Consider the following 26,359-nt stretch of genomic DNA (forward strand, 5'->3'; position numbering starts at 1 on the left):
ATGAGGCACTTGGGCATACAAGGTGGATAATTGAAATAATGTTTTGCCTCCTGAAACATGTTGCACAACCTGGCCTTGAGACGCTAGGTGCCTTTTCTGCAGGAGGATGTGCCTGGAAATGGTCTTGTGGCAGCGGTGGAGCCTGTGGACAGTGAGGAAGAGGAGGCAGAGGAAGAAGATGTTGACAACAGAACAAATATAATACAGCAGTACTTCCAGTGATACACAGGTAAGACACTGTAACTCCACTTAACATTTCAGTAATCTGTTGGACATTGTACAAGGCAGCCTCTTACCATATGTCTATGGCCACTGACTGTTCCTTTTGGATTCTCTATTTTCAGATCTCTGTGCCCCATTCTGGCTTCTGCTATATGTACTGCTGCCCACCATAAGTCATCCTGTAGTATAGTTCAGTGTACCTATACGTTGTAATGCTTTGATAATGTTGTACTAATACATTTGTGAATCATTAGACTGACTCCAGATTGGTATTTGTATCAAGGGTGTTTATTTAGGTGCTAATGAGTATAGGTGTATGTGCAAGGGGCTGTGGTGATGGTGGAGGAAGGTCCAGGGTAGAATCTAGTCTCTTGGTATCACAGGTGCATTGTTCAAGGGGGCATCATAAGGGGAGCAATGGCAGTTTAAGGTGGACAGGGTAACAGAGTGGGACAGATGGGTGACTATCAGGAGAGTCCTATTTCCTGGCGGGGGTCTTGGAAATATTCTCTGTCTTCTGCCTGGATCGCATGGACTGTTTGCGGGGTGGATCTCCTTCTGCAGGGGGTGGGGTGCTGGTGCCCTGTTGGTCCTGTGGTGGGGCCTCCTGTCCACTAGTGCCGGCTGAGGTGGAAGGCTGTTCCTCAGTTTGGCTAGTGTCAGGCGCCCTTTGTTGTGCCACTGCCTCCCTCATGGTCTTGCCCATGTCAGCCAGCACCCGTGCAATGGTGACCAGGATGGTGTATATTTTTGTTAGGTCATCCCTGAACACCAGGTACTGTCCCTCCTGCAGCCGCTGGGTCTCCTGCAACTTGGCCAGTATCTGGCCCATGGTCTCCTGGGAATGGTGGTATGCTCCCAGGATGTTTGAGAGTGCCTAGTGGAGAGTGGGTTCCCTGGGCCCGTCCTTCCCCTGTCGCTAGCAGTCCTCCTAGCTTCCCTGTTGTCCTGTGGCTCTGTCCCCTGAACTCTGCACGGGACGCTGTCAGGATAGTAGGTTCATGGCCTGAGGACACGCTGACAGAATTTGTCAATTCCAGTTCCTGACACGTGATTCCTAAGGATCTCAATCTTGAATCTGGGAATGGGCGACCTTTTTTTGACATAGCCAGTTGACTTAATGTAAGTGACTGCATTTTGTTTTGTTTTTCTATATTCCCGCAATTGGGTACTTTCTAATTTATGTTTTGGAGAAGTTGTTAGTTTTTGTTATGGTCCTGATGAAGCGTCAATGGATCTGGCTGGACCACCAGACGCAAAATATGTAGACCCACGGTAAGAGGTACCATAATAAGTTCAGTCCTCTCGTGCTTGTTTTGTTGAGAGTAAGTGAGCATAATCACTCAATTTTGACTCTCATCCTGGTTTTAATCTTGGTCTCCATCTTATTGATACTGAATAAATCTATGATGTGTTTTCAATATGGATAACCAATTTTACCCTTTCCTTCTCTCCATATGGCTCAGGTACCTAGAATAAGGTATCCCATCTATATGACTTGATTCCACTAACTAATCACCAGAGCAACACAGTCAAGAGCCCCCTCCAGGGAGCTCGTCAGGCATTGCAGCGCCGGCCTGTCGAGGAGCTTTCCCAATGATGAAGTTAGCCATCCACTGGGATGCATGAGAGATCTTGCTCCTGTAGGAATAGGTCCCCTGGAATCCCTCCCCCCTCTTGGAACAGTGTACCCTTTATGACTACTATTATTGGGAGACTGTACACTGGACCAGCAATCTCCCGGTCCCTCCTGTTTTTGAATTTAACCCCTGAACTGTGTGCCCACTGACCCCAGGTCCCGGATCGTCCTGTGTTTGTGGGGTTGCCTGGGTTCCCTGTAATGGTGGACACATTGCTCATTGAAGTGCCCTGGGGACAGTGGCATGGGCCAGCTGGATGGGTGCTGTGCTGGTGTTTCCTAAGGGGGTAGGCTCTGTGGTGGGCTGGGACTGTGGCAGGGGAGCTGACTGTCCAGAAGCCCATGATGGACCAGGTTGGTCATCCTGATCTGGGCGTGCAGAGCTGCTGTCATCACTTTGGGCCCCTTCAGGGGGGTGCTGGATGTAGCTGACACCTCCTCTCTGGTGACGTTGAGTAGGGGACCTGTGGGGATGCAAATGCATTGCTATTATATCTGCATGGGCCATATTGTTCAAGGGTGTGTTTCCATCTATGATTGTGATTTCCCTGTTGGCTTGTCCTTGTGTGAGTGGTGATTTTGTGGGCTGGGTGAGTCTCTACTACGCATGCTGGGGTGATGGGTGTCCATACAGGTCTGTGATGGGGGTCCATGCATTGGTGTGGCAGGCAAGGCTTGCTATTGGGATGGGTGGGTTGTGATAGTGGGGTATATGTGAGGTGTTGGAGTGATGGGGGTGAGGGTGGGGATAGGAGTTAGTGATGGCATGCAGGTAGGGTGGGGGGGAGAAGTTCAGATTTGACTTACCAGATTCCAGTCCTCCTGCTACTCCTGCAAGGCCCTCAAGATGCATGATCGCCAAGACTTGCTCCTCCCATGTTGTTAGTTGTGGGGGAGGAAGTAGGGGTCTGCCGCTAGTCCTCTGTACAGCAATCTGGTGTCTTGCTACCACGGAACACACCTTCCCCCGTAGGTCGTTCCACCTCTTCCTGATGTCATCCCTGGTTCTTGTGTGCTGTCCCACGGCGTTGACCCTGTCCACTTTTCTCCATAGCTCTATCTTCTTTGCAATAGACGTCTGCTGCACCTGTGATCTGAATAGCTGTGGCTCTACCAAGATAATTTCCTCCACCATTACCCTTAGCTCCTCCTCAGAAAACCCGGGATGCCTTTGGGGTGCCATGGATGTGGTGCGAGTAATATATGTGAGAGGATGTGAGGGGTGATGTGTGGGGTGATGTGTTGTGGAGTATGCTGTGATGTGCGTGAATGGTGTATGAGTGATGGTGTTCTGTGCCTCTGATTGAGTGGTTGATCCTTGCTTGTCTCTCTCCTTTTTTTTCATGGAAGGGGTTGTGGGTAATGTGGCTTTGTATTTTATAGTGGTGTGAGTGTGTAGGTGTAGTGTGTGCATGTGTGTCAGGTGTGTGTAGTTTGAATTGTCCAATGTGGTGTGGTTTTGTAAGTGTGTGTGTATTTTGAGGGTGGCTGTATGTACCGCCAATGGTTTACCACGATTGAAAGACCGATGCAGTGATCCGTGGGTCGTGGTACTGTTGGTGTATTACTGTTGGCGTAATGGTGTGGGTTTTGCTATCGCCAGTTTATCACTGACCTTTGGTTTGGCGGACTTGTGTGGGTATCTGTATAGTGGCAGATTTCTATGTATGGGTCATAATACCCGTGGCGGATTACCGCCACAGTCACAGTATGTTGGCGGTCATCAGCACGGCTGTAGGCAGCATTTACGGCCAGGGTTGTAATAAGAGCCTTTATACAGTAGGGATCTTGGATGGGGGACCAAAATGAAATGAGCAGGGTGGCTGTATTTTTGGATCCCAGGAGAATGCCGTATTTTAATGGCATAACACTACTAGACATGATGATTTCCAAAAATGAAACTTCAGTAGAAAAGCCCACCATTCTCCCAAACTATCAAAATATCAATGTAGAGCATAATGGCACTTCTGACCAATTCTCTCTAACCCTAGATTTAACAGGCTGGAGATTCCAGGTTATCAATATTGAAGGCAGCCAACAGAGAACATTGTTTGTGAGATACTAGGCAAGGTAAAAGATACTAATAAGGGTGACAGAGCTGTTAGACCTGACAGCCTTAGGGTGATCACCCCTAACATTTTGCCTGCCTCCCTCCTCTTTTTGGACACTGTTTTTGCTGGTTTTTAGACACTGCACACTTTACCACTGCTAACCAGTGCTAAGGTACATATGCTCGCCCCCTTTACACATGGTAACCTTGGATCGCACCAAATTGGACTTTTTGATTTACTTGTAAGACCCTAGTAGAGTGCACTATATATGCCCAGGGCCTGTAGATTAAATGCTACTAGTGGGCCTGCAGCACTGGTTGTGCCATCCACTTTAGTAGCCCCTTTACCTTGTCTCAGGCCTGCCATTGCAAGGCCTGTGTGTGCAGTTTCACTGTCACCTTGACTTGGTATTTAAAAGTACTTGCCAAGCCTAAAACTCCCCTTTCTCTACATATAGGTCACCTCTAATGTGTGCCCTAGGTAACCCCTTAGTGCAGGGTGCTGTGTGGGTAAAAGGCAGGACATGTACGTGTGTAGTTTACATGTCCTGGTAGTGTAAAACTCCTAAATTCATTTTTACACTACTGTGAGGCCTGCTCCCTTCATAGGCTAACATTGGGGCTGCCCCCATATATTGTTGAAGTGGTAGCTTCTGATCTGAAAGGAGTAGGAAGGTCATATTTAGTATGGCCAGAATGGTAATACAAAATCCTGCCGACTGGTGAAGTTGGATTTAATATTACTATTTTGGAAATGCCACTTTTAGAAAGTGAGAATTTCTCTGCACTTAAATCTTTCTGTGCCTTACAATCCATGTCAGGCTGGGTTCAGTTGGCAGCTCCTTGTGCATTCACTCAGACATACCCCAAACACAGGGTACTTAGCCTCACTTGCATACATCTGCATTTTGAATGGGTCTTCCTGGGCTGGGAGGGTGGAGGGCCTGCTCTCACACAAAGGACTGCCATACCCCCTACTGGGACCCTGGCAGACAGGATTGAACTGAATGGGGACATGGTGCACTTCTAAGCCACTCTTTGAAGTCTCCCCAACTTCAAAAGCACATTTGGGTATAAAACAGGGCCTCTGCCATACCACCTCAGACACTTCCTGGAGAAGAAACCTGAACCATAACCTGCACCCTGACTAGAACTGCCTGGCTGCCTAAAGGACTCACCTGACTGCTTTCTACAGAGGACTGCTGCCTTGCTGTTGCCCTGCTGTCTTGCTGCTCTCTTGCTTTGCTGCAGAAGTGCTCTCCAAGGGCTTGGATAGAGCTTGCCTCCTGTTCCCGGAAGTCTCACGACCAAAAAGACTTCTCTTTTGCAACTTGACTCCTGGTGCGGCGAAAAATTTGACGCATAACTTGTTCCGCGGTGAAAAATTCACCGCTCGCCGAACCGGAACTACATCGCTTGACATTTCGAGGAAAAGATCGACGCGGCACCTGCGGTGCAACTGGAACTTCGACGCACGGCCCACCTGGACACCTATGCCCGACTTGCAGAGGAGAAATCGACGCAGCGCCTGCCGTGAGGGAGAAATTTCCCTGCATCCCCACCGGAACGACGCACAGCTGGTCAACAAGCCCAGGATTCCACGCACAGACCCCAGGGCGTCGGAAAACCCCACGACCCAAAGAGGAGACCCGTCCACATGCTGGAAATCGATGCAACGTCTTCCCCGTGTGAAAAATAATGACGCAAGTCTGTGTGTGAAGAGGGGAAAACAATGCACACACCATTTTTCCACGCATCTCCTCCTCTGCGGCACTTTGAGGAGATTTTTCACTCCAACCAGGTACTTTGTGCTTGAAAGAGACTTTGGCCCTCATTCTGACCTTGGCGGGCGGCGGAGGCCGCCCGCCAAAGTCCCGCCGTCAGATTACCGTTCCGCGGTCGAAAGACCGCGGCGGTAATTCTGACTTTCCCGCTGGGCTGGCGGGCGGTCGCCTTCAGACCGCCCGCCAGCCCAGCGGGAAAGAGGCTTCCACGATGAAGCCGGCTCGGAATCGAGCCGGCGGAGTGGAAGCTGTGCGACGGGTGCAGTTGCACCCGTCGCGTATTTCACTGTCTGCACAGCAGACAGTGAAATACATGTAGGGGCCCTCTTACGGGGGCCCCTGCAATGCCCATGCCAGTGGCATGGGCACTGCAGGGGCCCCCAGGGGCCCCGCGACCCCCCCTACCGCCATCCGGATCCCGGCGGTCCGACCGCCGGGATCTGGATGGCGGTAGGGGGGGTCGGAATCCCCGCGGCGGTGCAGCAAGCTGCGCCGCCGTGGAGGATTCAATGGGGCGGCGGTACACTGGCGGGAGCCCGCCAGTGGTGCCGGTCCAACCGCGGCTTTACCGCCGCGGTCGGAATCCCCATTGGAGCACCGCCGGCCTGTCGGCGGTGCTCCCGCGGTCCTCCGCCCTGGCGGTCAAAGACCGCCAGGGTCAGAATGAGGGCCTTTGTTTGCTTTATAAAGACTTAAGACACTTTGGGGGTGATTACAACTTTGGAGGAGGTGTTAATCCGTCCCAAAAGTGACGGTAAAGTGACGGATATACCACCAGACGTATTACGAGTCCATTATATCCTATGGAACTCGTAATACGGCTGGTGGTATATCCGTCACTTTACCGTCATTTTTGGGAAGGATTAACAACTCCTCCAAAGTTGTAATAACCCCCATTATATCACTTTCCAGTGATATCTTTACAATTTCTTATTGCATCTTTTATCGTTTTGACCTGCAAATATCCAGATAAATATTATATATTTTTCTAAACACTGTGTGGTGTATTTTTGTGGTGCTATATTGTGTTATTGTATGATTTATTGCACAAATACTTTACACATTGCCTTCTAAGTTAAGCCTGACTGCTCAGTGCAAAGCTACCAGAGGGTGGGCACAGGATAATTTGGATTGTGTGTGACTTACCCTGAGTAGAGAGAGGGTTCTTGCTTAGACAGGGGGTAACCTGACTGCCAACCAAAGACCCCATTACCAACATTGGTGATCAGCGGTGAGGATAGGACTTGTATTTGTGCAGTGACATACAGTAGCTAAGTATTTCGTTACCTACCCACAGTTGAAGGTCAACTTGATTTTTATCTCTTCTTGCAAATTAGTTTTTCCTGACAATTTTCTAAACCTAAATCCTAAATCCTCACTCAACATGTCTCAGGCTGAGTCTCAAGCAGGAGATTTTGACCTAGCCCTGTTGGAGACAAATACTGTCAAATAGCTAAAAGGGTTATGCAGGGAGAGGAGGACTTTCAAGTGGTGCTGAGGGCCTGGGCAGAAGCCTATTTAGAGGAGGATGCTGAGGAAGAGGAGCCAGAAGATGGCCCCTCAGAGGATTTTTTGCCATCGGTGGGTGATGTTACCACTGCAATTGTGCCACATTCCAGACCAGGGAGCAGTGTCTCTGATCAAGGCCTGACCGCAGAGGAAAGGAGAGAGGAGAGGGAGTTCCAATTGCAAATGGCAAGACTGAAAATTGAGGCTAAACAGGAGGAAAGAAGGACAGAGAGAGAAGCCCAAGCAGCTGAGAGAGCCTTGGCTGAAAAGAAACTTTTGTTGGCTCATGTACTGAGTCTCAAGGAGCTAGATCTCAAGGCAAAGCAGTCTGAATCCAGCAGTAATGGTGGCAGCATACAGACAGGACCTGCTGGAGAAAAGAAGGTTTGTATACCCAAAAATGTGGTGCCCAGTTCTGTGGTGGGAGATGACATAGATAAATGGCTAGCTGCTTATAAAGTTGCACTAAGGGCTCATGAGGTTCCTGAAGGGCAATGGGGGACAGCTATGTGGAGTTATGTGCCGCCATTGGGGAGGGACACACTTCTCACATTGGACAGACCAGATCAAAACAGATACCCACTTCAGAAAGCCACTTTACTTGCCAAGTTTGGGCTGACCCCTGAGAAATACCGTCAGAGGTTCAGGGACAGCACCAAATTATTCACACAAACATGGGTAGATTTCTTTGACTTTTCCAGTAAGGCACTGAATGGATGGGTGCGGGGCTGCAAAGTAGATGATTACACAGGATTGTATAATTTGATTCTGAGAGAGCATATGATCAGTATTTGTTTTACAAAGTTGCGCCAACACCTAGTAGACAGTAAGCTGACTGATCCCAGGAAGCTTGCTAAGGAGGCGGACCTCTGAACTAGTACCAGAGTGTCCAGAAAGGTATCTGGGGGGCACACCCACAAAGGTGGTCAGGGTTCCCATCAGAAGAAAGAGGGGGGAGAAAAACTTAAAAAAAAGGAGTTCTCAAAAGGCCCCCAAAATAGTTCCCAAGGGAGTAGTGGTAACAAGTCCCGGTCTGATTCTCAAAAGAAAGGTTTTACTGACCATAAGACAGGGAGGTTTGTACCCCACTGTGCAGAGTGCAATAAGTATGGGCACTCTGAGGGCTACTCCAAGTGTCCCAAGAGGGCAAAAGTACGCAGAACAGTCATTGAGTGCAAGAAATGCTGGCATGACTGCAAGCACAGGACCAAGAAAAATATGGCCAGGAACAGGAAGGCAGCACTGCAGACTGGAGGTGGGAGTCCAGCACACCAGGAGGCCCTGGACCACGTAGAGGAGATGGTCGCAGCCATCATCCCTGAGAAGATCGTCACAGGGATTCAAGGACAGGACAGTGCAGACTACCAGGAGACAACCACATGCAGGGTAAGTCACATGGGGAATTAAAATGCACTAACGTCAACTACAACTGGGGGGGTACGGACCACAAAACGTATGGAAGTCATCATATACATGGAGAGGCATGGGTAAAGGGGTATGGCATGGGGGCATGGCTTGCACAGAGAGAAGCTGGGGAACACCATTACACTACACCAATAACAGTCCCATGGGGGCATGCTGCCATGCCAACGATGGAGCAAAGGTAAAGCCACGCCAGGAGGGAAGGGCACAACATCAAACTGACATCCCGTCACACGTCAGCCACTATACCCCCTACATTAACTAGGCCCAATTGACAACCTCTAGCCATACTGACAACTGGAATGTAACAGTGTCAACAGTTGCCACTACCACCTCCGCTCTGTGTGCAGCTCAAGTTGCCAATGGTAGTAATATCCCCATGGATCATACACACCTAAATTAGTGGGTTGAGGATGACAACTTAAACAATCCCCTAAAACAAGACAAAGGTTCCAGTCCTGCTAAATGTGAATGCCCATAGTTGCCGCAAACATCAACCAATGTCATCAACATGAGGAGCTACACAGCACTAAGGACACACCCATGCTGCCTATGCCAGGGTCCATCCTGTGCCTGGGTCACAATGCAACATCCCAAATATCATACTGCTCAGACAACAGCATTGAGGGGGAGGACACATGTAACTGGTCACTGACATACACCTGCACAGTCAGAAGAGGAAATAGGGCACTGCTAGGACTATCAGGGCAATCCAATGTACCACCCATTCCCCAAAATCAGCTGTACACATTACCAATGCTAACATCCATATTGTGCATAACAATGCTATGCATAGGATACGCTACATGTCAACTACATATAGGTGGATGTGAAAGATCAGAGCCTGGGGCAGGTCCTGATTGTTAAGTGTGCTGTCAGTGCCATCATAGTACCCACAGCCAGTGAAAGGCTTCACCATTAGAATGGAGGCTTGAGTAGGACAAGAAGGTGGCAATTCACTATTTGGCCTAAAACAACACTAGAGGAGATGATGCCGACAAGTCTAATAACTTAATACAATACATGTGACATGCAGGTGGGCCATAGGCCTGGGAGAATGCCCATCTGAAATACTGGAGCAATGAGCAGGAAACAAGGTCACAATGTTAATTCATCACAGGACAGGCATGCCACATCACCAATGCACACTAATTGTACCCTATTTAATTGCAGAGGATGATGGATCTCCTGCGGATATGCCTGTCCATGACTACCCTGATGACATGGATGATGAGCTGACACACATCACCAAGCAGACCCTCAAAGATGTCCTTGGAACCCTCCAGACCCCACTTTAAGTCACAAGGAGGAGCTCAGAACAAGCAGCCATCACAGAGGACCCACCCACAACACCAATTGTAAGACCTGTCACCTCCAATACAGCGCAGGACTCAGACGACACAGGCACCAGCTTTGAGAGAACTGTAGTCGGAGTACAGCGGGAGCTGACCAAGGAGTTGCGGGTGTGGATGCAAACTATGGCAGCCAACCTAGAGGGGGTGCGTTTGCGCATGATGTCATCTGCAGATCAGGCAGCAGCCATGCAAGCCCTAAAATCCATCCTGCAAGGACTACAACAAACTGTCAAGGAATTCACCACTGCAGTAAGGGAGTTGCCACAACACCTCGCACCCCAAACCTTCCACTGCATGCACAAATGCAATCATGACCCCCTCAGGGCCGACCTGTTCGTATTATAGGACACAAATGTAGTAGAACAAAATTCATGTACACTTATGCCAAGGCCCTGATCAACAAGCATTTAAAACATACTGTAAAGGGTTTACTATATATTTATTAAATGGTAATAACAGAAGAGTAAACTCGGGGATAAGTCTTACCTACCCTAATCTACCCTAACTACTCATTACCCACAACTGTCCCTAACTAACCTAAGCTAAACTTACTTATCACATGTAGCAAAACGTTCTAAACATCAACCCCCACCCCCCTTATGAGAAGGGATACATGGAGGACGACAGATACTAACCTAAACACATACTATCCTATACTAAACAAATATATATATATTTTTTTTGTTCTTTTTTTTCTTAACACACAAGAACCCCAACATAGCCACACACCCACCCACCCACACACTCAAAAAGAAAAAAATAGAAATCATCAGTATACCGACCCTCCACCCACTGACACTAACTAAACTAACAGCCTATACTAACCTAACACCAAGCCCCCTAAGCCCACTAAGTATAAGAACAAGGAAAGAGGAGGGAGGGGAGGCAATGATGTCCATTTACAAAGTCTAGAGGCTGGCCCTCCGGAGGGTCCGCTTTATGGACCGCACACACCTGTTCATATGGCGAACTTCCCGGCTTAGGTGACTAATTCTACGTAGGACACAGTTAATTTTGTGCTGCATGTCCTCAAAAGCTGCAGGGTCAACTGTAGCAGCTGTGGCAGTCTAGGTACCAGCTGAGGACGTGTGTGGCCGTGTATAGTCAATGTCTGTGGGCTGCCCTGAAGGTGGTCCACTGCTAGGGCCTGGAGCACTTGCAGACGTTGTTGGGACAACAGTCCGAGCTGTGGGTTATGCCACCTGGGAGGAAGTGGTGGTTGTGCTGGTGGTGGCTGTGGTGGGCAAAGTCGCGCCACCCTGTGGGAAAGCCCTCCAGGCTCCAGAGGCCCGTTCGTTCCGGTATCTTCGGACCATCCATCTGAACCCCGACTCTATCAGCAGGGTATGCTGGTAACGCATTGCCTGCTTCTCAAACTCATGGACCTGGATGGGTGTCATGTTAGCAGCTGTGAAGACAAAGGCAAGAAATTACATTAGGAACTGCATTGTGTGAAATGGCACAAGAAGTAAATCAGACAGTACATCTACTGTACTTGTAACAGCTCCTATCATCAGACAGATCATTGAATGTCCCTGAGGAAAAACATGGCAGGCCAGCCTTTATGACCTTTCTGTATCACACATAGCACATCCAAACCCTACAAGATGGGTAACAACTGGCATTAATTTGGCATCAGAGTTCTGACAGTTGTCAGCTAACAATCATGCAGCACAGCCTCCACCAATGCCAGGGCTACAAATGTCAGTGTACGGGATGGAAATCTAGGGCCCCATGATCTGTAAGTTGTAAATGGACTTGCTAGTATAGTACTCATGTGCTATACCTGAGAGTGTATTCTAGGTTCCGACCAAACATGCACAGATTTACATGTCTGTGTAACATACTTGTATCATCAGTCCTACCATTCACAAACCCATGCTTGTGTTTGAGGGTGGGGGTGGAGAAACAACTAACAATTTCAAACAACATGGACACCCAGGAAGCTTAGGAAAGCTGGACATGTGTTTGGCTCTACACACACACCACAGGTAAGGTGTATCTACAAATAGGAGACAGCAAACCCTTGACCAATCGCAGCGCCACACATGTCTGGAAATGCAGACCTTTGTCCACATCATATACTTCCAGTAAGGCATGACTTACAACAGACACAGAGTTGCAAGAACACCCATGGCCATGATTTGCATGCACACGTAGGCCATTGCACTCAAGTGCCACATGCTTGTAGCAATACATGTGGAGCTACATGCTGCTAGGAAGTTCACCCTACAGTTTCATAAGTACTTTGGTAATAGGGAAGCAGAAGTCTGTGGGTAAGCATTTTGCAGCCCCATTCTGGGAAAATGTGGGTCTGACAGGCAGACTAAATGTGAGATTAGGTCCAGTGCGACTCTTCTTGATACAAGTGTTATCCACATGACTCAGCCCTGTTCACATTGCGGGGCCTTCAGGAATGACCTAGAATCCCTAGATAAGACAATTGGATAAGCATTGGCAAACTCCAAAATGCTTAGAAAATGAAACCCCACTCATGGAACAAGACAAATGATGGGCCAGCGCATCATACCTTGCTATGTGTTCAACATACAGGAGTCCATCACACATCACCAGCAAACACAACACATAACAGACATATCAACACTTACTGGAGTTGTCGGGATCCTCAAATGAAGCCACCTCGCCCACAGTGTAGGGGGTCGGTCCACCTGTAAGACATGGAAGGAAGAAATGTGCTCAAAATCTTTGCAAAAATCAACAATTCCAAACACAAAAACTATGTGTAAGATGACATAAGTAATTAAAGCCACTCAGGCATGATGATACTGCATCCGATATAGCACGGCTAACATGTACATAGCATGGGTCTCCTGTGACAATTACACACATATCTGCACACATGCAGTGGCCCTAACTATCATGTGGTGGCAAACATGCTCCTTCATTAGTGAGCAGACATAATAATGGCGTGTATTCGCCTCATCATGTGCATCCAAGAGAGACATCCAAAGCCTGGTTACTTGAGGAGTGCATTAACAGTCAAACAGCCTATGCGGCCATGACACATTTATGACACATAGGTACAATGTACAGAGGGGCAGGGACATTTGTAAGCCCTCATGTTGTTACAGTTTCTTCATTTGATATAGGCCAGCTATGGTGATTTGCACGAACCATAGAGATATGAACCCATGTGCATACCTTTGGCCTGCTATCCCTAAATGAAAGATGGAACACCAAATACCAGTGTAAGATGTTAGCTGAGGGCACCTTACAGCTTTTCCCTATGTTTCCAAATCCAGATCTGACATGTATCCAAAATGATGAAGGACCACCATAATCCCTAACATTCATAGAACTTCTGAAAACGCTTTCCTTACACACTCACCAAACACATGAGACATATGTCTGGGCCGCATTGCTATCATCAATTGACGTGAAGCCAGCACTTAATTTCTGCATCATGTAGTGTTTAGAAAGTCAGTCTAGCTGTTGTGTCAACAAAGGTTGCCAATATTTTGGAAAATCTATACTTCACTGGCAAATGTGACCTATATAGACATGATTGCCTCCTAACTTGTGTTGCTGTCTGACACAAAGGCGGCACCAAATTACATTAAGCAAAAGTATTCAGTAAGTTTGCAGAACACGTGCTTCCTGACAGCTAGCAATCGTGGTCCTTCACATAGTCCATCAATGACCCTGTATGTTTCCGAAGCATTCCACACAGTCAGCAACTTAGCCGGCAGATATTGTACAAATCATCTGATGTCACTAAAGAGCTTTTCATTGTGCACATTTACATGATTTGTACTCACCAACAGGGCCACCAATCACTATTCCCAGGTAGTCCATCAGATCTTGCTCTCTCGTGATGAGGTCAGCCCAGTGGTGCTTCAGCTGGTGGTCATTCCTCTGGCTCCCATACTTGCGCTGCAAGTGATGCAGAACCTTTCCCCACCAGATTCGTTGTGCCTCGTGTGATACCCCTGTATCACCCTGCCCTCTGCCTCGATCATCAGTGGTAGGAAATGGTACACCAGCCATATAAACCCCCCAAGCTCCTCCTCACCCATCTTGCCAAGACGTGGCCTACCCAACATCCTAGCACCAAAAAGGGAAATAGGGGATAAAGAAGAACAAAGGAGAAAAGGGGGAAAGTAGAAGTACAAAAAAGTCAATTTAACAACTAAAAGAGCCCAACTATCCCCAAACTAGCACTACCCACAACAGACTCCCACAAACAACAAAGACAATACAATACTAGACAATAGAACACTAAACACACTCAGACAGTATACAACAACACTGTTTATTTCACAAACTAACAAGTAATGGAGAACACAGGAGACAAAAGCACAATTTCACTGGACAAAACTCAGAACACAGCCACACAGTCTAGAAGAATCACAGACTGCAAAGTGAAAGTGTACGTACCACCACTGTCCATAATCTGTAAACAGGATATCCTGTTACATCACTTCCTGAATAAAATGGCAGCCGTTATTATCGTTATGCGTCATATTTGTTCATGCATACAGTATGTGCGTCATTGTTTTTGACGCACAGGAGTTCAAATTAGGCCGCATCCATATATTTGGAAATAGTCTTAACACTTAACCAATTTTCATGGCATTATGCCTAGTTTTTCGGGCATAAGTGTCATTTTTTGACGCTTGTGCGTCATTTTTTGACACGTATGCGTCAAAATTTCAGGGCATGAACTGGTGTTGGGTATTTTTTCAATTTTAATGTAATGTTACATTTGTGACACAACTGAGAAAGGCTGATTGCACCCACTTTGGTGTTGATGGTGTATGTTCACATGTGAGACATCATACTGCTGCGGACCGTGACCCGCTACTTCCTTAACAGGATTCTCAAGCTTGGCTGATGCACTAGATGGCCATATGTGTGGTCTACATATATGTATTGCACAAATTGGGCATGTTTGGCATCAGGAGAGGATAGCAAGGTGATGCACAGAAGTACAATACCTCAATGCCTATGGCTCAATGTGTGTGCATTGGCTACTAATGTAGTTGTTGACCCAGTGTGTGTGCATCACAAGATGCATTATTGCAAATATGCTTGTATGAATGTGAAGTCAATGTGTCTAAGCCTTAGATGCAAGTCATTGTGGAAATGAGAGAGGACATGTGCTAGTCATACATGTAGCAACATCTGTTGTGTGCACTTCCAAGATTTTGGGTAACGTAGACACCACAAATGACAGAGCATGCACCGGAAATATGGCAGACGCGTGTTCATGTCAATGGTCCACAAGTTGGCCATCCCATTTCCTAGAAATTTGGTAACTGCTTCCTAGGCACTTGTTGGTGAACCCACAGTGAGTCAGGCACATGCATAGACGAAGTGGGAACCATGTTATTGGCACAGACAGCCAAAGGTGAACCAGAAATGTATTATGACGCCACAGTTGTGGTCATATGACTGAGCCGCAACTCTCCAGTGGCAGTGGTGGACCAGCAGACGAGGCAGCACGTGGCCACATATTTCCAGTGATCAATTGCACAGAGGTGTTTTGTTCATGTGTGTGGTCCAGTGTTGATCCTGTATATTTTTTGTGGTGTACGTTGTCACAGTTATGGCCAGTTCTCATCATGAGTCAGTGGCAACTATTCCTGCATCTACTGAGTAACCTTCCAAGATCAATGTGAGTAAAGTGGATGAGGACATGAGAACCTACATGGGATGCTCCCACCCTGTCCCTGAAGACGTGTAATGAGACTGTCAACAGGGCAACCTTGGTGTGCTGAGTGAGATAATGTCTCAGGTGTCAAGTTCCGGCAGGTGTCATTACAACATTTGTACACAGATTGGCCTGTGAAGTTTCGACTGCATCTGGGAACATCATAGCCTCTGTGTTGATTAATGTAACAGCTATTCAGCATGCACAACCCATCAATATGTTGTGAGCATTGTGATTCAGCATGTGAACTGTCAGGGTCCTAATATGTGTGGACTTTTCATGCACGGTATCAGAGGTAGCTGGTTCTGCTGGAGGCACCATACCCAATCCCTGCATACAGCCCTGGTACACTGTCACACTTTGTCGTTCATGCATACATGAGACCCAGACAAGGGATGGGCCATGATTTTGGTATTCAAAGACAAATTTACTAATATGGTACAATTAAAAAGCAGATGATACTATACAATGTATTTGGATATGCATTGATGAAGCACATGACAAAATACCCTCTGAGGAATGAGAGGTTTGCTAACGCAAGTGTGCTACATATGTAGCCACAAGGAACCTTTACAGGTGCCAGTCAGGCTGACAGGATGCAGGGTCAATCTGGATCCAGCAATTTCACAAGGTACATAATCAGTAGTCTGACTAAGACTGGTCGGAGGAAGAACAAGACAGTTGACATGGAACACTGTGTATGTCCTGTGTTTTTGAAGGTGACACATAAACCCAAGGGCTGTGTTACACGGCTTAATTACTAGCAATGCATGACTGTATATTTGACAAAATGGAAACGTCTATGCTGTTCCAGGCATCAGCAGGGGCAGTGCATGTTCAAATGGGTGGTGTGCCTGGAGGTGACCACAGGTGTGTGCTCCATCATTTTCTTACAAGTCCTGTATATGAGATTCAAATTCAAATGGCCAACAGTACTTTTCACACGGGAAGCAATCTACAGGTGATAACAGGGCTTAGAAACTACAAGCCAGTGTATTAATTGGCCTGATGTCCATGCAGTCAGATGTACTATGACAATAGTATAACATAGGAAAGGGTGTAACACACAGGATTAGTATTGTTTGTCTGTGTGTGTAGAGGAGGGAATATCAGGGTACACATATTACCATTCCAGGAACCTCTTCAGACAGGTGGTTTGTGACCAGCAGCACAGGTGTGTCAGGTGTTAGGAAATGGGGTGACATGTACATGGAATGTCATGTGCGCAATGCTTGTCATAGGTGTGGCACTTGTGCTGTCTATGTTCTGCTTATATGGAACTCTAGTCACAGATAGTCCTTGCAAAGATCGGTGCAGTTGGACTTACTGCAGTCAAGGGTCTGGTCATACATTCCTGTTATCAATGCAATAGCACATCAACTGCCTCATGTATGATGCTTGTTTTCCCCTTATTGAGTGATGGTGTCTTAGTTGTGTACCATATGCTGCAATGAATCATGTTGCCAACATGTATGTGTGAAATAGGTGTGGTGCTTTGCTATTGCCCTTCAAAGGTTAAATGTACAGGATATATGTCATTTTCAGTGTGTGTGTATGTGACTGTTGTATGATAACCATCACAATTGCTCAGGAATTTTCTTTGTCCTGATCGGTATATCATCAATGCTCCATCAGGCTACACTCTTATTCTGATAGTTAGAAATAAAGGTGAGCAAAAATGATTAGCCAGACCATGATATGGTGATTATTATCGGTGTTTATTTACATTAGTTAATACAGTGGTGATGGTGATTAGTTTTAAAAGAAATTGTTCATGGTATGTTGGCGCCTACGCAATCCAGCAGCCGTGTTTTGTTGTTCCCCCTCATGTTGCAGACCACCATCCTCCTCTTCCTCCTCTTCAGGCATGTGTGGCTCTGGTTCCAAGAAGGGAATTTTCCTTCGTACGCAAATGTTGTGCAGGATGGCACATGTTAGAATGATCTTACAGACCATTTCAGGGGAATATAGGAGGCTACCACCAGTGATGTTGAGGCACCTGAATCTCGACTTGAAGATGCCGAAGGTCCTCTTGACTATGCTGTGTGTCCTCCTATGTGCGTCATTGTAGGCACGCTCTGCTGCAGTGCTTGGGTTGCCAAATGGTGACATTATCCATGGCTGGATCCCATATCCCTGATCAGCTGAAAAAGAAAATGAATGGGATCATGTTGATGTAGCTTGCCCTATTGAAATCACCTTGCCTGGCAGTAGTTGTCTTGTGTTGTCTTTGACTCTTTGGTATTATAGTGTTCCTTCTTAGGCTTGTAGGATGTGCCATCTGCATTGTGTTATTTCCTTGGCTGAACAAGTGTTTGGCTGCTGACCGGTTGTCAGCAGTATGTTTTGGGATTTGCAGTACAGTGTGCACTCCCTACCATTGTGACTTGTGATACAGGTGTCCCTGAGTCTTCATTGGGGGTGAGATCATAGTTCCATACACAGATTCATTTTGACAGTGCTGTTAACACGTTCACATCAATGTACCCTGGACATCCCATACCTATAGACTTATGCAATGGATTAATTTAAACATCAGTGAGACGCTTACATTTTGCAAGGTGACAATTAGGCAAACCTCTCCACACATTGTGATCATTGACGTATTGACATTAGACTGTACACTAACTTCAGATGTGTGACAGGTTCAATGCAGACCTATGAAACATGGCTAGCGATGTCACGACCTCAGGGTGTTCCTGTCCACATGTTGTTGTCTTGGTGTATGTGTTGTGTGTCCTAGAGGGTTGCTGTGCAGTGTGTATACAATTAGGTTTTTGCACTTGCCAACAAGTAGTCCATTGCCATACCGTCCATCCTGGAAGTGCTGATTGATGGTAGAGTGACGGAAGATGAATGAGTCATGGACACTCCCAGGATATTTTGCCACAATGTTGGTGATCAATCCTTGGTGATCAACAATGGCCTGCACATTGATGGAATGTGTGTGCTTCCTGTTGCGGTAGAGGTATTCAGTTGCAGCAGGTGGCACAAGGCGTCCATGTGTGCAGTCGAAGACACCAAGGACGTGTGGGAAGCCACTAATAAGGTAAAACCCCTGTTTTGTATCCTGCTGCTTCTGCGGTGTGTTTGGGAAGCAGATGTGGTGGGGTGTGAGTCCAATGATGGCATCCAGTACTTTGGGCAAGAAGGCAGAAAATGATGGCTGTGATATTCCGGCAACCAGGGCACCAGTTGTTTGAAAAGAGCCACTTGCCAACATGTGAAGTACAACTAGCAGCTTGGTTTCTGTTGGGATGGTGTGGGGTGTCAGCAATGTGGGTGCCAACTGTGGTTCTATGTTTCGCTGCAGCTGCTGAATGGCCTGCCAGTTCAACCTGTACCTCTGGATGATGTCATTTTCCCTGAGGCCATGAAGGGTTGTTCTGGTTCGGAATATCCTCTCCTGCCTTCTGCGCTGCCTTTGGAATCCCTGCTGGTGTTGTGGTAGCTGCTGTTGTTGTTGCTGGGCTCTGCATCTGCGTGCACGCTGGATGAGAATCATGTCCACGTCTCCTTTTTGCTGCTCTGCTGTTGCTTCTGTGTGTTCTGATTAAATACAGGTGTGTTTGCCCCATTGTAATGCCTGCCCTGACCCAGGCGTTCATTTTTTACGCAAATCGGGCTGTGAGTCATTTCCGGCTCCGCCTCCCGCCCGTGTGGGATTTTTGCCCGAAAGCATAAATACGACACGTACGTTTAAGTCATTTTTTGGACTGGAACGCCTACCTTGCATATGATTAACGCAAGGCGGGTTGCCACATCCAAAAATGACAGACACAGCAGGATTTTGACGTCTGCAGGCTCGGGCGTCAAAGTTTAAGTATGGGGCAAGGTTTGCGCTGAATGTGCATCAAAATTATTGACGCACATTCAGCGCAGATGGAGTATAAATATGCCCCAAAATCTGAATAAAACAAGCAGGTAATATTCTGATAAACTCAGAAACCAAGTTAAGTAAGGTTCCATCAGAGTTGTAGTTGAGATCTGGACATAGGGATCAAACGTTTTCAGTTGCAAAGCCCCCTGTAATCTCTCATTCAAAGTGTACTCAGAGTATTGTATTTTAACCAGATCTTTAGCATTCAAAGGCAACGATTCTGGGTGAGTTAACATATTCTCCAGGCCTAAATTCCAGAAAGAAGTTTGTAGATATGAGAGCCAAGGGATCCTGTTAAAAGTGGCCATTTGGATACAGTCGGTGTAGGAGGCTGACCTGGCTTATAGTGGGTACCTGATGGGACTTACACCTTGTGCCAGGTCCAGTTATCCCTTATCAGTAGATTAGTAGTGTTCTAGCAGCTTAGGCTGATGGAGGTAGCTATAGCAGAGCAGCTTAAGCTGAACAAGGAGACACACAAAGCTCCTACTGTACCACTTATTTCATATAGCACTATATCATAAGAATCACAATACTCAGAGTTACTAAAAATATCTCAGAGGATATACTCCCTTAGGAGTTAAGTAAAATACACAATGTATACACACAAACCAAAATCAGGTAAGTAAACAGTTAGAAAAGTAGTGCAATACTGTAGAATACAATAGGATGCAATAGGACACAATAGGCCTTGGAGCAACACAAACCACATACTCCAAAGTGAAATGTGAACCACAAGTGGACCCCAGGCCTAGTGTAGTCTGTAAAGGGTCGCTGGGAGTGTAAGAAAACACTAACGGTGTCCAAGATACCCCACCCCAAGATTCTGAAAAGTAGGAGTAAAGTTACCCTAATACCCCAGAAAGACAGAAAAGTAGGGATAGGAGATTCTGCAAAGGCAACAATTGACTGCAAAGCACTGAAGACGGATTCCTGGACCTGAGGACCTGCAAAGGAAGGGGACCAAGTCCAAGAGTCACGCAAGTGTCCAGGGGGGCAGGAGCCCACAAAACCCCGGATGAAGGTGCAAAAGGGCTGCCTCCAGCTGGAAGAAGCTGAAGATTCTGCAACAACTGAAGGTTCCAGGAACTTCTCCTTTGGTCAGAAGATGCCCCACTGCGTGCTGGAGGACGAGGAGTTGTTTCCATGCAGAAAGACTGCAAACAAGCCTTGTTAGCTGCAAGAGTCTTGGTTGAAGATAATGTGAGCTGCCCGGGCCCAGGAAGGACCAGGAGGACGCCCCTCAGAGGAGAAGACAGAGGGGGCACTCAGCAACGGAGAGAGCCCACGCAGAAGCAGGAAGCACCCGCAGAAGCACTTTAACAGGCATTCAAGAAATCTGAGCATGGCAATACTCTCAACTCAACAAAAGAGGGACTCACAAAGCCGGTGGTCAACTCAGTGAGTTGAGCAATGCAGGATGGAGTGCTGGGGTTCTGGGCTGTGCTGTGCGTGAAGGAATCCTTGCAAAAGTGCACAGAAGCCCTAGCAGCTGCAGATCACGCAGTACACAGGATTGGCGTGGGGAGGCAAGGACTTACCTCCACCAAATTTAGACAGAAGGACCACTGGACTGTTGGGGTAACTGAGATCCAGCTCCTCTGTTCCAGGGACTACGCTCGTCAAGAAGATAGGGGACCCAGTGGACCGGTGATGCAGAAGTCTGGTGCCTGCGTTAGAAGGGGGAAGATTCCGTTGACCCACAGGGGGTTTCTTCTTGGCTTCCAGTGCAGGGTGAAGGCACACAGCCCTCAGAGAATGAACCACCAGGAAACAGTTGAGAAAGCCAGCAGGATTAGGTGCTACAATGTTGCTGGTAGTCATTGTGCTACTTTGTTGCAGTTTTGCAGGCGTCCTTGAGCAGCCAGCCGTCGATCCTTGGCACAAGTTGAAGAGAGAGATGCAGAGGAACTATGGTGAGCTCTTGCATTCGTTATCTGAAGAGAAACCCACAGGAGAGACCCTAAATAGCACTCAGAGGAGGATTGGCCACCTAACCAGGTAAGCACCTATCAAGACACTGATGTCACCTGCTGGTACTGGCCACTCAGAGGCCTCCACTGTGCCCTCACACCTCTGCATTCAAGGTGCCAGAGGTCTGGGACACACTGGAGGAGCTCTGGGCACCTCCCTGGGGTGGTGATGGACAGGTAAGTGGTCACTCCCATTTCCTTTGTCCAGTTTCATGCCAGAGCAGGGGCTGAGGGATCCCTGAACTGGTGTAGACTGGCTTATGCAAGGAGGGCACCATCTGTGCGCATCTCCAGAGGCTGGGGGAGGCTACTCCTCCATAGGCCTTAACACCTATTTCCAAAGGGAGAGGGTGTAACACCCTCTCTCAGAGGAAATCCTTTGTTCTGCTTTCCTGGGACTGGACTGCCCAGACCCCAGGAGGGCAGAAACCTCCCTGAGGGTTGGTAGCAGCGGTAGCTGCAGAGAAAACCACAGAGAGCTAGTTTGGCAGTACCAGGGGTCCATGCTTGAGCCCTGGGGATGCATGGGAATGGCACCCCAATACCAGATTTGGCATTGGGGGACAATTCCATAATCTTAGACATGTTACCTGGCCATATTCAGAGTTACCATTGTGAAGCTACATATAGGTATTGACCTATATGTAGTGCACGCGTGTAATGGTATCCCCACACTCAAAAAGTCCGGGGGAAATTGCCCTGAACAATGTGGGGGCACCTTGGCTAGTGCCAGGGTGCCCTCACACTTAGTAACTTTGCACCTAACCTTCACTAAGTGAGGGTTAGACTTATAGGTGACTTATAAGTTACTTAAGTGCAGTGTGAAATGGCTGCAAAATAACGTGGTCGTTATTTCACTCAGGCTGCAGTGGCAGTAATGTGTAAGAATTGTCTGAGCTCCCTATGGGTTGCAAAAGAAATGCTGCAGCCCATAGGGATCTCCTGGAACCCCAATACCCTTGGTACCTAGGTACCATATACTAGGGAATTATAATGGTGTTCCAATGTGCCAATCAGAATTGGTGAACATGGTCACTAGCCTGCAGTGACAGTTTTAAAAGTTAAGAGAGCATAAACACTGAGGTTCTGGTTAGCAGAGCCTCAGTGATACAGCTAGGCACCACACAGGGAACACATTTAGCCTACAAACTATGAGCACTGGGGTCCTGGCTAGCAGTATCCCAGTAACACAGGCAAAAACGAACCGACACACAAGTAAAAATGGGGGTAACATGCCAGGCAAGATTGTACTTTCCTACAGTCGGACAAACAATCTTGAACCAAACTAACTGCAGGATTTAACCTGGATTTCAGCCATAGTAAAAGTGGGGCAACACCAGTCAAGTCGTCAGTATGCCTTAGTCCCAATTCTTCATGGCAGATAACATTTCCTACATTCTTAGGTACCATCAATAATCTATGTGAAAATTTGTTCTCAACACGTTGGGGAAAATCAACCTTATTCAGGCCCCACAAACCCACCCCGTAAATAGCTGCTGATACACATTTTGATTTATAAAGCCTAATGATCTGATGAACTGGTCTGTGGCCTAATTTATGAGCAAAACAAAAAATAGCTTCCAGGTTTCTCACCATTTGTTGAGTCTTAAAGGTAAGATGGGAATTCCATAACAAGGAGGAATGTACATACAGGCCCAAATAACAAAACTCTTTGACTTTGTTTATAGTGTTCCCTCCCATAGTGAATCGTTTGGATTTTGTATTTCGGGGGCCAAAAATCATAGCATACGTCTTTGTAAAATTTACTTTCAGGTCTAAATCTTGCATGAAAACTAAAAAATAATCCATCAGACGTTGAAGAACGTTGGCTGTGTGAGCATTAAATAGTATTATGTTTTTTTACAAATCCAACTGAGATTTTATCAACAATGCAATGAAGACAAATATGTCTTATACATTTTTTAAGTAGTGTAAGAATCCGCTCATTGAAATAGCAGAGTCTGTAAACACAAAAAAACATGTTTAAATATTTGAAATGTTTAAGTATTATGGTTGTTAATAACTTACAAAAAAGTACTGTATTAGAGTCTTGTCCGGAGGCCTTCTTGAGACCACATTGGTTCTCCATTTTAACTTAATTTTATATTCTAAATTTTACACATTTTAGCTGACATCATTTTTAGCAATGACATTTTGCACATTTTATGGTTGCATGATACTATTCCAAGAATGCGGTGTACATGCTACTTGTTTTTAGTTACCCTTTTTCGACAAGTAATCTGTACACTCTGTTTAAGGCTAGGAACACAGAAAAAGATATCCCAATGCCTTAGTTGCCAGTTCCAAGACAGTCTCTAACATCTACACATATCAATGCATCAGAGTTGTGGCATAGGATGGTTTTGATTACATATATTGTGCCCTCTCCCATAGGGATCAGAAGAGAACTTCAGCAACTTCTGACCTGGCACGAATGCTGTGTTTGATATGCAGCTCTATTGTTGCTGATTTTCCATCCTGCAGGAAAGATTTAGCAACTCTACTCTAGACTGGCACCCTGGCTCAGCTCTCCAGCTACAGGGGTTTCAGACTATCCTCTTAGCTAAGGCGAGGCAGAGCGTACACCGATTATGCTCTCAAATTGTAGATAGCACTAGGTAGAAAGATATTGCTCTAAGATGACCATGGCTGGACTGTTTATTATTTTCATCATGTTAGTAAAGCTTTACAATGCTTTGTGTCATCTTCTCAATTATTGAAGTTAATTCACTCTATGCAATAATACAATTGCTTCAACAAATGTTTGAAAACCTTTATTTGTGTCTTTCTTGTGTTTACCCTTGGCACGAATGAGTTAAACAATGGAAGGGGAAAGATCTGTTTCCATGACTTCCTTTGGAGTCAGAGTGTTATGTTTGAAGTTGCTGTAATCATCTGCTACCCTGTTAAGGTTGGGGGTTCAGGTGAGGCACTGTGAACTAGCTAGGAATTAGGTATGCAGTTGCTGATGATGTAGAAAAACTTGGGGACATATTTACAAGGACACTTTTCTTGTGTCCCCCTGCACCCCCCTACAACACCATAGCTTTGACATTTTTACAATATGGCACATCATCATGGCAGTCATTACCACATCAACATTTTTGGAGCTGTTGTGGTGCTTTGCTGCACTAGCACCAACAATTTTGGTGCTAGTGCAGGAAAGCAAAGGAGGCCAATAGGCCCATACAGGAGTGTCACTTTAATGTCTGCCCTGGGCAGGTGTTGAAAATTACAGAATAAATCTTGTATATTTCTCTGTGCCATTTCTTTTGACCTCTAGGTGGGAGAAGGCCCCCCCCTTGCATTAATTATGCCTGGCACAAGGGGCATTGCACCACTTTGTAAATATGGTGCAGGGTAACGACCTCCTTAATTCCTCCTTAACATAAAAAACAATGACGCTAGTGTGGTGCAAGGTGATGACAGGGGTTTGTAAATATGCCTCTTTGTCTACTTGTCATAATGAATATTTGTGATCACAGCTGTGAAAATTGTGGTGTTTTATATCGTAGATCTCTGAGTCCTTACTGTGTAAAACATTCACAGAACTGTCTCGTGTCCAGTCAGACTCTTTTGGAAAACCTTTAGATCAACCTTGTATAGCTGTGGCTTTGAGCAGCAAGGCTTACACAAAGGAAATAGTGTAAAGTATTTAGAAGCATGAAACAATGAAATAAGAAAGTCACAAAACACAATAGAAATCGTACACCAATTTAAAAAGATGAATAATAATTTTATGAATTTTTAGACAGCAAGATGAGAAAAATATACTGGAAGGTTCAGGAGACATATGTAAATATTAGCTTTTTATTCCACTTAAACAAGCATTGGTAACTGTAAAATTTAGAAACTTTAGAAAAATTTGAAAGAGTTGTGTTGACCTACACTGGTTCAAGTGGGTCAACCAAATCTGACATGAAGAATATTAGAACAGTTAATTTGTTAAAAAAGAGTCTCAAGTCCAGTCGCAGATACATTAAGACCACCATAGACTTCAATGGAGTACTCCTTTTGTTGGGGATGGGCGATTCTTAAAAAAGCTCTGTAAATAAAGTAGGGTGACTTTGAACAAAGGGGTTAGTGTTTAGCCAGTAGAAGGCCAGCTGTTCCTGGCCCACTGGTTATGGTATACTGAGGATCTAGTGGTATCCTTTGGTGAAAACTGGTGTCCCACTTTGAAGAACAATCTGGACTTAGAAAACACTGCTGGGTTTAGAAGACTCAGGTCCAACTTTTGGCTGTTGGTGATTGGTTTCAGCACCCAGCAATAGTCATCTATGATTCACAGAAAGTAGCTTCTAATATGGCAGAAATGGCTATGCCAACTTTGGTGGCCCTAGTGCTGGTTGCAAGAGATCAGCCGACTGACCCTTGGAATAACTGCTTTAGTCTGGGGCACTGGATCAACTTTTGCATTAGCCAGGAGACACAGGCACAGTCATCTCTTTGCTAGTCCAAGGTGTAGCAGGTAGAGTAATGGGACTGGTTTCAGGGTGTCACTCTTCATTAGCCAGGCTAGCTTAAATCCAGTGGCACAGTGAGCAAGGGACCTGACCTGGCAGTTCGGGCTAGACTGCTCCCATGAGGAACAGGGTCAAGACTGATTTCCATATGGCTGGCACCAACCTGGGGTGTTGTGGTGAGCACAAAAAAGATGGATTAAACCCTTATCTGTTACTGGGTATGAGTGTTTAAATAGTTTCAGCATTCCGCCCATCATTTTATTTTGTTTGTAATGTTGCTCTGTGTGCCCTAAGTGGTATCTAGCCAGGCTGATACCTCAAAACCAGTCCAAGGATTTTTTTATTTTTTTGGGGTGTGTCTAGGGATAACTTGGCTTGGTGGATC

Source organism: Pleurodeles waltl, chromosome 8, assembly GCF_031143425.1.
Source record: "Pleurodeles waltl isolate 20211129_DDA chromosome 8, aPleWal1.hap1.20221129, whole genome shotgun sequence".
NCBI classification, from domain to species: domain Eukaryota; kingdom Metazoa; phylum Chordata; class Amphibia; order Caudata; family Salamandridae; genus Pleurodeles; species Pleurodeles waltl.